At 38.9% G+C, this 12,096-nt stretch overlaps 1 long non-coding RNA gene across 11 annotated transcripts in view; it reads right to left on the bottom strand.

Annotated features, from left to right (window-relative positions):
* Positions 1-12,096, bottom strand: part of LOC116102385 — a 181,734-nt gene that overhangs the window by 87,822 nt on the left and 81,816 nt on the right. For all 11 annotated transcript variants that reach the window (XR_004123131.1, XR_004123134.1, XR_004123125.1 and 8 more), the window contains 2 exons: positions 10,478-10,785; positions 9,729-9,836 (listed from right to left, as the gene is read on the bottom strand). This is a non-coding gene — a long non-coding RNA (uncharacterized LOC116102385). The remainder of the gene's footprint in view (positions 1-9,728; positions 9,837-10,477; positions 10,786-12,096) is intronic.

Here is a 12,096-nt window from a genome sequence, read left to right as displayed (position 1 = left end):
TTAGGAAGGTTGAGAATCCCTATATAAGTACTTGGTGAGGGCTCCCACACACCTTCCTTTCTTTTGAAATGCATTCCCATGACTGTGAGACAGTGAGCAAACTGTTGATGTTGAGATTTCTGTGAGGTATCCACCTGCTCCAGTCAGAGGCATCGCTGAGCTAGGACTGCTTACATTTGACATGAGTGGCAGCTTTCATCATTGTTGAGCTTTTTCAAATCCCCTCTCTGGAGAAGCAAACGAGACCAGCCTCTCACTCTTCTGGTTAGCAGTATCTCTATCATCCCAAGACTTGCAAACAATTGGCTAGACCCCACTGTCACTTGTAATCGCTTCAGCCCCTTGTGGATCTCTCATGAATACCTCCATCTTCTGCCTTCTCAATAAAGAAACTTTACAGAAATGCCTGTAAACGGCAAGTAATTGTAAGTAGCTTTTTAAAAAGCCATATGGGAAGATGAATAATCTTCCTTTTTGTTTTCCTCCTTCCAGAATATTCTTGCACTTTGTGTTTCACGGTAACTTTTGCACCTGGCTTTGGTACAAATTGTTGCTGGCCACTTGCCAGTTTGAAATGTCCTACAAAATGAATTGCTTCTTTTGTAAATGAGAACTGAGGAAGGAAGGAAGGAAGGAAGGAAGGAAGGAAGGAAGGAAGGAAGGAGTGGGGGAGGGAGGGAGGAAAGGAAGGAAGGAAGAAAAAAAAACTTGGTAAGTTTGCAGAATATTGCTTCAGAATCCTGCTCTGGGTTATATATAGGTGGTCCACACAGGGCAGGGAAGGGCTAGTTTACTGTCTGAGCACTTTGTTTAAGTCATCTTCCAAGTCATATTTTGTGCCTCCACATTGTCTTGCAGCTGGGGTTTGGAGAATCACAAATATTCTTTCAGGAAGGAATCATGTATTCTCTGGGTCAGAAAGGCCTTTCATTTGGGGCTAAAATTTCAAACTTTACCAGGCAAGCAGAAATTGAGACCAATGTTTAGTTACTGAGTTCACGGCTGGAGGTTAAAGAAGGCATCAGATTATCTAAAAGAATGAGCCCACCCATTCTGCAGACATCTCTTACTTTTACCTTAACTTCTTCATCGATTTCCTCTTAAAATGTAAATGTCAGCCTCTCCTAAAGAGAGAACAACAAAACTCTTCTGGCAAGGCACCTGTGGATCATCTGTGCTGTGTCCACACTCTCTGCTCTCACTCAGAGAGTGAGAGTGTACTTCTCGGCAGGACCTACTCAGAGAGCAGAGAGTGTACTTCTCAGTAGGACCTTGTCTAGATGGAACATGAGAACAGGTACTGAGTTCGGATGCTCAATTTCCAGCCGAAGTGGTTGGTAGAACCTCAATAATTCTTTATAGGATAATTGACTGACAAGACATAATGATTGTGTGTATGTGTGTGTGTGTGTTTTAGAGACTTAGAAATTACAATGTCAGCATACTGTGGTTAGACTTCTAAACCTCCCATCTTAAAAGGGAAATTCCTGCTTTTGTTCAATGAAACCAATTATAACCGTTTCCACACAGTAAGTCACTATATATGCATTATTTTTCTATAACATGTTTCTTTCTAATATATGGTTCTTCTTAAATCACATATCTTAATATAATATCAAAGTTATGAGAATAAAATGCGAAAATATGGAGCTTGCTAGATGATGAAATGCAAAATAAAGGCTTTGGGTGGCTTCTCCACACTTCTATTCATGATATAGATTCTGTCTGGTTTTAATATATATTTTTTTAATTTTACCTTTAAAATTAGCTGGCACAAGATATGTGCCAAGATGCTAAGGCAGGAGATTGCTAGTAGATGCAAACATGAGGCATCCAAAATGGAAAATTCTACTGAATATGCAATCACATCTATACTTTGTAGAAAAGGAGACTCAGATGTATATAAAGTTCCCACTTAAGACCAACCCTGCCTAAAATGATAGGGACCAAACTAATCAATGAAAGAGATAAAAAGCACCAAAGCCTGTTCAGTATGAGTCTCTGTCCTACAGACTCCCAAATATCATCCTAATGTCATCAGCTTTAATATCCATCTACATTCTGAAGGAAAAAGTCTTAGCTCTCCTCAGATGTGTTGAAAACTATAATAAGAGCCACTCAAGAGTTGTTAAGGGAAATAATGAAACTGTTCTACACTGTACTTGTTCAAATCACAGGCGAGGACTGAACTCAACGAGGAGAGGAGCTGGATGGATAAGAGGCATGGTGACACGTTAGGATCCCATGTCACATTTTCATAATGTTCTTCTGAAAGCCAGGTTACATCTTGGGAAAACATTCATTATCGACTACTCGTGCACGTTACTACTGACTCTCAGATACATTAAAGAAGCTGGAAATAGTTTGGGGTGGTAGCTTTTAATAATTGTGTTTTGTTTTGTTTATTTGATGGTAGTTGTTTTCCTTTGATTTAGAGAGGGTCTTCTCTATCCCAGGCCTTGACTCAATGATTAGTTGAGGATAACCTTGAACTGCTAGTCTCCTGCTCTCACCTTATTGTACATGTAATGTACAAGTACATTGGTTTTATGGGGGCCAGGGATTGAACTAAAGAACCACACATGCTTGGCAAGCACTTGGCCAACTGAGCCATATCCTCAGCCCAAGAGCCCAGTTTCAGTAGAAATGTTAAATAAATGAACATTTGATGGTACTATAAACAAACACAGTATCTTAAAGAATATTAACATTACACTTAGTTTTTATTACTGCCTCTGCGTGTGTATGTATGTACACATATTTCTAGACGTGTATGCTACTACAACTTTTTTCTACAAGTACAAAATCCAGTGCGCAGAATTCTTCCCTGAGGAGCTACTGTGTTTTGCTTGCACATGAGGTACTACATACATTTCTATATTGCGAACAACTACATTTGATTAAATCTGTCAGATTTATCTTTTCAGCATGAGGGAAGAAATATGTGTTTCTCTAGAAAGGAAATCAATATGTCTATGTGATAGATATAGACTAGAAGGCTGGATACTGTCTCTTTAAATGATAAAACAGAAATGGCAGGGCAGCTCCCACCATTGGCTGCTGACATCATTGTTGTGTGAGGCAAAGCCCCTGTTTAAATCTTATAATCTGTGTTTATAGGATAGACTTACAGTCACTGACCTAATAGCCATCATTCCGACTTAAGTAACAGAGTCCTGCATCTGAGGTGCCCGTGATTTGCTTTGTTTAAATTTCCTTAGCAGAATCTTTTAGACAGAGCTCTACACTGTTGTTCTCCTGTAGTCAAAGATGACTCTCCTGATTAGAGGAAAGGTGTCAGGCTGTCAAGACTCCAGAAGTGGACTAGAGACTCCACTTTCTCAAGGTAAACCAAAGGGAAATCCTTTAAAGTACCTCTCAGGCTATGCCACACATGGATGAAGCAGAAAGCATCCTCAGAATAAGGTCAAAGGCCGCCTGTGACAAAAACCTAACCAGAAAGCTCCTCCTTGCTCTAACACCATTGGGGTACCATAGGATTCCCAGGGACTCAAATAGAGCAGTGCTCACTAGGAAAGAAAATGCCTCCCCTTGATGAGGTTAGAAGATTTTTCACTCAGAGATGGTGCACCCTGCAGATAAGTGTCTAGCTAAGACAGGTGAGAAAATCAGGGGTCACAGATATCTTCCCAGCATTTGTATCTGGGCCTCTGGCATTACCACCAGCAAAACCATTCCAATGACCTATAAAACGATAACTACCTCTATAGGCTTGTGAGGGGGCCTAAAATTACTAAGAGGTCTTGTCCTATCGGTGAAATCTATCAGCATTTGAAGTGGCTATTTGCAACCAATTTAAACCACCATATTCTCTAAGTTGCAAAATTCCCTTTAAATGTATTGTTTCCTGCTCTTTGACCAAGGAATAAATGACATCTACTGATGAAATACAAATGTGTGTCCCTATATTAACACCATGCTCATTAAAATGCTACATTGCACTGTCCTCAGGGCACCTAGTGCAATTCCTGTCCATGCTTCTTATTTACCACTTCCCTCTTCAGCTGCATCCTACAAAATAAAAAAGTACAATGGTGAACATTTTCAAAGAATACTTCTCAACCATTACTTATTATGTGCATGGCCTGTGAAATCTCAAGGCAGAAACAAAAAGTCTCAGCCTGAAGGGAGGAACTGGGTTGAGGAGTATTGGAAATTGATAGCTCCTGGGAGAGGGACAGTGGTTTTTCTTTAAGGGTAGGTTGCTGGCAGATTGATGATGTTCCAATGAATGGACATTTGTAGAAGAATATATGGACAGCAGACATTGAACTCTCTCTCTCTCTCTCTCTCTCTCTCTCTCTGTCTCTCTCTCTCTGTCTCTCTCTCTCTGTCTCTCTCTCTCTTTCTCTCTCTCTCTCCCTGTCTCTCTCTCTCTTTCTCTCTCTCTCTCTCTCTCTTTGTGTGTGTGTGTGTGTGTGTGTGTGTGTGTGTGTGTGTTTTCAATGTGGGTAGGGAAGCAAGGGTGGATCTTAGAGGAATGGAAGGATGAATATATTAAAATACATTATATGGATTCCTCAAAGCGTTTTTAAAACAGAAACATTCTTAAAAACCAGGAAATCAATCAATAAACACAAAGACCTACAGTCTTGGCCTAATGTTAGATTATTTCATTCCCACAGCCATGTCTACTCTTAATTCCTTCCAACCACTGAAATCTCCAAGCTGCCAGAAACCTGACTTTTAGCACCCACTAACCACCGTCACCTAAATTACAACCAATCAGAAGATCTGTCCATTATTTTTACATATTATAATTAGCTAATATGTATACATATACCTAGCTATAATGGTTAGCATACACTCTTGTATACTAGTAATAAGTCTTATCTGGTGGCCCTATAACATGCTTACATTTTACAGATCCCAATGGGTTTAGTTTGTTAATATATTCATGTATTGCTTAGTAACAAAACATTACCTTAAAAGTGTGTTGTTAGCAGAGAAGTTGAGCAGGTACCTAATTAGAAATTTCACCCCTACTAACTAGCATTCACAGTACTGAAAGGTACTCCGCATGCTTCCAGAAAAGATAGATAATCATCAATATCTCCCAGGTACATCAACCTGCAACCTACAACAGTGACCTGCCTGCAAGACAAACTAGTGCTGCATTGGCACAAACATTATGGAAGTAACCAATGAATTTGTGATTGGATTTAAGACCCTCTCCGTGATATGGAGCCCATATCTGATACTGATAGAGAGGGTAAGACCTTGAGGCTAAATAGGTCATGGATCTAGAGGAAAACCTAATCCTATTACTCTGCTAAAGAACATAATAATTAAATGGTTCTTAATGACATTTTGTTATACCTATAGTTCAATGCCTCACTCAGCCCACATCAGAAAAGGAGATTTTGAGAACAAATGGAGATCCATGAGTAGAAAAAAAATGCAGAGAGTGAGAAACTTTGAAGCACGGATTTCTAAATGGGATGTCTTCATCAAGGCCCTCACCTTAAGAATCAGGGATCCATGAGGAAGAGGCAGTGGGTAGATTGTAAGAGCAGAGGTGGTAGATGACTCCAAATAAACAGTGTTCTTTCCAGATACGACAGGATTGATGCACATATAAACTCACAGAGACTGTGGCAGCATATACAAGGCCTGCTTAGGTTCAAGGTAGATGGGGTCCTAGCACGGAGAGGGAAAATGGGCATGGGCTCCAACCTTTAACCAAGGAATTATCTGCAATTGATACTCACTGCCAAAGGAAAACTCAGTTTTCTCCAATAGAGTCTTACTAGGTATATTAACCGCACCTTAGGAGAGGCACCACATCTGAGAGTAGTTTTGTCCTACACAAAATGAACCCCTGTGTTGTTTTGTTATTGCTGTTGTTGTTTGTGGGGGCAGTTGTTATCTCCTTTTTATTTGTTTGGGCACCTTTTTGTCTTCTCTGTCTTTTGCTTGTTTATTTTGATTTTCACTTTTGTGTTTTTGTTGTTTGATGTGTTTCTTGAATTTTGTTGTTTTGGTTTTGTCTCTTTTTCTTTAAGAGAAAGAGAAAAAACAAAGCTGGATGGGAAGGGAAAATGGGAAGATTTAGAAGTAAATAGGGAATGGAAAAATATAATCAAATATATTGTATAAAAAGTTTTCAATTAAAGAGTTGTTAGGTGATAATGGCTCTTAGAACTCACTGAAATTTTCCAGGAACCTTTTTGGTAAGGGGTATACTTAAAGATAATGACAAGATACATAGTCTAGTAAAACCATAAACCAGCAGCATAGTTGCTTAGTGTCCATATCCAAACACTATGCCCAGTTCATAATTGTACTGTTACACTTCACACAACTGGTAGCCCAGGTTCATTTATAGCATGTCAGAAAACCCAGAAGTCATGCTTTGCTTTATAATGTGAGGACAGCTATGATGTCACTAGACCATGGGAACTTTTCAGCTCCACTTGAATCTTATGGAACCATGGTCATCTACCTAGTCTGACATTGTTATGGGATCTATGACCGTCCTCTGCTTATAGCTCCTTACTGAAATTAGTCACCAGGTTTTGCACTACCTTTAGGAGGTACATTCACAAGTACTTTTAATACCTTTCATTTTTTTCCTGGTGATACAGAGTTTCTATGACACTGAAACTGAATTCTTAAAAGACTACAGCATCATCTGTGGAGTATTAAGGTCTGGTGCCTTTTCACTGAGAGACCTTTGAACTTCTAATCACTCTGCAAGAGTAGATCTGTTCATATTTCCCCTCTATTTTTTAAAATAATTTTAAGCATTTGTGTTTCTAGTCAAAATTCACCCACTGCCTCTGTATATTTACAATTATGTCTAGAACAGTTTCATATAATACCCACCATAAATATTCTTATTTTCTCTTCACCTGGGATTATATTTTCCATATTAATGTTGTGTTTATTTTAGTTTCTTTCTCTTTCTCCTTAATCAAGTTCTACAGGGTTATATGTAGTTCATTAACACTTTGTCAAAGAATACAGTTTTAACTTTATCTCTTTTTACATTTGCTTTCCAGTCTTCACTTTTTGTTTTTATTAATTTTGTCCTCTACAATCCTGCTTTATTTAGTTACATTTTAATTCTCATTAGACATTTAAAAATATTATTTAATTTTTAAATTAATCATGTGTGTATGTTTGTGTCTGGGGGTGAGGTGTGCATTTCTCCAGGCACTGTGGAGCCAGAGTCATCAGATTTCTTGGAACTGGAGCTACAGGGGGTTGTTGGCTCTGGGAACCAAACACAAGTCTTCTACAAGAAAGACTAGCCAGTGCTCTTAACCTCTAAGCTGGTTCCCCAGACACTAATTTATAACTTTAATTTTCTTCTTTGATGCGAGGATTATTTGTTTGTTTGTTTGTTTGTTTTCAAGACAGGATTTCTCTGTATAGCCCTGGCAGTCCTGGAACTCACTCTGTAGACCAGGCTGTCCTCGAACTCCGAAATCCACCTGCCTCTGCCTCCCAAGTGCTGGGATTAAAAGCGTCTGCTACCACTGCCTGGCCCAAAGATTGCTTAAAAGGATACTTCTTAACTTTATGAAATATTTGTCAGATTTTTATATCCATCTCTAGTTTTACTTGAGCAAGATCAGAAAAACAGCCTATAAAAGTTCTACTCTTAAATTTTTATTTAGGTTTTTATGTATTTTAAAATACCTATTAACTTCTACAAATGCTTCATGATCACAAGGTAAGATCTTAATTCTCTAGTGTGGTGTATACACACACTTGCATGTATTCGCATGCTTGCATGTATTTTTGTCTTGTGTGCAGTCCAGACAATTGACCATTATGCTCAAATTCAGTATGTCCATGTTTACCAAGGTTTGCTTAGTCTATACAGTTCAGAAAATGATTGATGAAATAGTCCCAGCAGAATTATAATCAGTTATTGTTGTTCTTACCATATAACTTGTCATATTGGGCTGCCATATTATTCAATATTCCGTGACTACCAAACATTCTTAATGAGTTATTCCTTTTACCATAATATCATATCTTTTATAGACATTTCTGAAAGAATTAGAATCTGTGTCCAGATTCTTTTTGAATTTGAATGTTTCTTACTTTACTTTTGTTATCAGGCACAATCATGGAGGAAACCTTCCTCCTGTGCTTCTTCCTTACATTTCATCTTGTCTCAGCTATGACTCTAGTGCATATAGCTAAATTCTGTTTTCAACCCAATCTGACATTTCTGAGGGAATTATATCTGTCTACATTATATATAATGACTATTTCATTTAGCCAACTTATATAACCTCATTTCTACTCCTTTTTATATTTTTCTGTTGTTGTTTTTTACTGGTTGGTTGGTTATTTTGCTATTCTTCATTCTCTCTGGCAATTTGACAGAAGAGTCATTTTGGATTGTTCTCCCTCCATTAGCTGTTAAAGTTAATTTCCACTCCCCTTACCAGAACAAAAATTAACAAACAACTTTACTTTCATAGCACCTGCTTCCATATCCCCCTATATCCTTACAGGTCTCACAGCCTTTTAATTTCAACAAAGCAATCTTATGTCCAGTAATCTACTCTTGCTCTAGAACTCTGCATTCTCACTGAAGTTCATGGTTTGCACTCCTGTTGATCTTCATTTATTTAGGTCGCATGAAGATGTCTTGTGGCATTCTGTCAGAATGACAGTATAAGTAGGAGACACTATTAGTTCTCACCTTTTCCAAAACATTTTATTTTGTACTGAATGAAAATTTTAGTATTTATGTTTTTTTGTAGTCAAAACTTTTCTCACAGGACTTTTGGGTTTTCTTTGTTTTGTTTTTTCTTTCTTTCTTTCTTTCTTTTTTTTCGAAACAGGGTTTCTCTGTGTAGCCCTGGCTGTCCTGGAACTCACTCTGTAGACCAGGCTGGCCTCGAACTCAGAAATCTGCCTGCCTCTGCCTCCCAAGTGCTAGATTAAAGGTGTGTGCCACCATCGCCAGGCCCTCACAGGACTTTTTATTTGACTACCTTTAGCTTTTATTGCATGCAGTTTTACTGCCTTTCAGATTACAAAGTTATATCCAAGCACAAGGCCTATATAATATCTCTTCCCTACTCATAAATCCTGTGTCTCCATCAGAAAACACCACTGGTTTAGGAGTATAGAGGTTTAAGGGGAAAGTTGGGGGCTTTGTTTCGGTTTAGGGATTCTGGAAGCCTTGCATTCAGAACTGTAGGCCAGGTTTCCTTGTTCTCCTGAGATGGGAATTTGCTTTCAGGTATTGCACTGAGTGGTGTTCTTGGGATTGGCGCCTATAAGAGATGAGCAAGCAAGGCCATGCAGAGGGAAGTGCAAGGTTGAGGTACAGCAGTCCCAGATGCCACAGTTCATCTTGTGACAGCTGAGCTTGAAATACCAGGATGAAAAAGTCTAGTCCTTGGCATCCCTGCCATAAGTATCATTGAACATGGATGATGGTGTAGCAATCAAAAGAGGAGACCCTGCAACAAATCCAGTGTCATCTTTGCTGAATGTCTAGGAGCTTCCTGAGCATGTCTTGTTGTGTGTCTTTACTCAGTTTTGTTAGATTTGTAGCCTTAATCCTGTCTCAGGCTCATCTCTTCTTACCAGAAAATTACCATCTCCCCAGTCCAGAGATCTCTACTTTTGCTTAGGCTTTGGTGATTGCTGCTGCTGTTTCTCCATTTTTCTCTGAGCCCATGTGGGCGTGTTAAACTTCCCGAATCGGTGCTCCTAATCACTTAACTTACCCTCCGGGGTCTTGGTGGTTGTGGCACATTGTCCTTCCATCTATTTCTTCTTCCAGAAATCTAAATCATTTGCCAGTGTGAGTTACAGCTTTTCTTCTGATTCGCCTGCTGGATATAGTAATTCAGCAGTTAGTATTTAGGGACTCAAAGATCTTCATTGTGTTTTAATAATACAACATTGAGAATGCCTATTGGTGTCTCATTCACCTCTCTCTCTCTCTCTCTCTCTCTCTCTCTCTCTCTTTCTCTCTCTCTCTCTCTCTCTCTCTCTCTCTCTCTCTCTCTCTCTCTCTCTCTCTCTCTCTCTCTCTCTCTCTCTCTCTCTCTCTCTCTCTCTCCTGTGGATATGGCCTCAGTGTCATAGCCTTTGGTGCCTGAGTTATATTAAAGGAGGAGTAGTATCTTCTGAAGTCTCCCTTGAGAGTCAACTATTTGATTTGAGGCATGGGAAGACTTCAAAGTGTTAGAAGGTATAGAAGGGTGTGTCCCATCACTATAGGCTGAAGCACTGGAATAGCAGACAGGAAACTTCACCTACTAGAGACAGAAGCTCATCAGTTTTATAATTGCCTCTTCCAGGGCAACTGTAAGTGTGAGAAGCAGATGGTCCTTACAGGGCCACATTATGGTAAAAACATGAAAGCTCTTCCTACAGGGTCACCAAGTGTAGTGCCTTCTCCAGGCCTTGAGATAAGATTCATTTTCTCTGTCCTTGGTCCTTCAGCTCTCCTTTAACATCCAGGACCTACCTCACCATCAGATTCACGCTTTCCTTGGTAACTATGATGACCCAGGCTTGAATGGTCTGGGAGGTGGGAAGAAACAGTGATAATCAGTCTCCTGGGTTTGTGTAAGTTCCATTTACGAGTAAGTAGTCCGAGCTTGACTCTCAAAAGGTGAGTTTCTTGCAATCAGCACTCATATCTTCTGTGATTCTACTTTTTCCTTCTGGCTATCACATGTGGTCCAGCACATCATAGCTATTCATTTACCAGGTACCAGCCTTGGCAACAACAAATCCTGTGATTTTAATTTATAGGTGACATCATCTCCATGGCTGAAAAAAAAATCACATTACAAATGGCTGGAATTCATTTTGCAATTCTCCTCCAAGTACCTAATTCAGGGAAATGCATGTACAACCCATTTAGTTTTCAAGAATTAGAGGAGTTAAGTTCACCAAATAAAATACCGAATAGAAATGGAGATAAAAAACCAAAATGTGACACTGAATTTAATCAAGATGGGTCTGAAACCTCACTCCAGTTTTCCTACTCACTAATTAAATGATTCCTCTCTTCAACTCTCCATTTCTTCATTGATGAGTTAGTTTTTAAAACTTTTTCATCTTCATAAAATAGTCAACAGTCTTAAATGAGATAACACATCAATGTATCTGACACAAAACAAGACCTTATAACTATGAGCTAACATGATTTTTTAATTACTTATTTTTGGTTGCCAAGATATTTGTATTTATTTTTAGGACAAAGTGTTATAATTCAATAAATTAAAAATGTGTGATGATTAAATCAAGGTAATTATCATTCCTATCTCCTCAAATATTATCACTTTATATGTCGGGCACCTTTAATTATTTTGTTCTAGTCACAGCATTCTTGGTATTATAAACATCTAAAGCACATGCAGGTCATAAGAAAGGAAAGAGGAACAAACCAGGAGAAACACACGGAAGTACAACCTCAATCCTGAAGCTTAATCCAGTGACCTTGAAGACTCTGGTTATCAAAGATGTTTTAAATCCTTCCACAATAATTCTATTTCTACAGGTGGGGTTTTTAATTGCTTTTCTTTTGCTAAGTACTATTACACCAAACCTCTTTGGAGATTAATTTTCCCAGCCAGTCACAGCAGAGAGAGCTAAGAAGGTGATGTGTATGTGTAGGAGCAATCTAGATCCGGCAGTGACACAGCCCCTAACTTGTGTTCTATTGTCCTTTGTTGAAACTCTTGTGCTTTGAGGGCCCTTTGTCAACTCCATGACATGCCATTGCAGGTAGAGTCCTTGACAGGAGGAACCATAGATCCATTCCTTTCCCTCTTGACAACAGATCGCTCAGAGAGCCTGGGAGCTCTAGATAACCATGCTCTGATACCACTTCTGTCACCGACAAGCTGTGAGGCTTCAGAGAAGCTCTTGGCATCTCTAGGGTGTTTCTTATTAATTGGGGTTTTGGGTTTTTATTGTTGTTATTTTTATTAGTAAACACTTATATGACACAATTTTAAGTATAGCCGTAAGAGATAGGTCAGATGTAGCATAATAAAGACTACATGGTTAATTAATACAGGAAAGTGTTTTGAGGTTCTTGTTTGCCCTATAGTTAATTCTATGCATCTGGTGCTT

The sequence above is a fragment of the Mastomys coucha genome, unplaced genomic scaffold (genome assembly GCF_008632895.1).
Source record: "Mastomys coucha isolate ucsf_1 unplaced genomic scaffold, UCSF_Mcou_1 pScaffold21, whole genome shotgun sequence".
In the NCBI taxonomy this organism is placed as follows: domain Eukaryota; kingdom Metazoa; phylum Chordata; class Mammalia; order Rodentia; family Muridae; genus Mastomys; species Mastomys coucha.
This window is presented reverse-complemented; position numbering and strand designations above follow the sequence as displayed.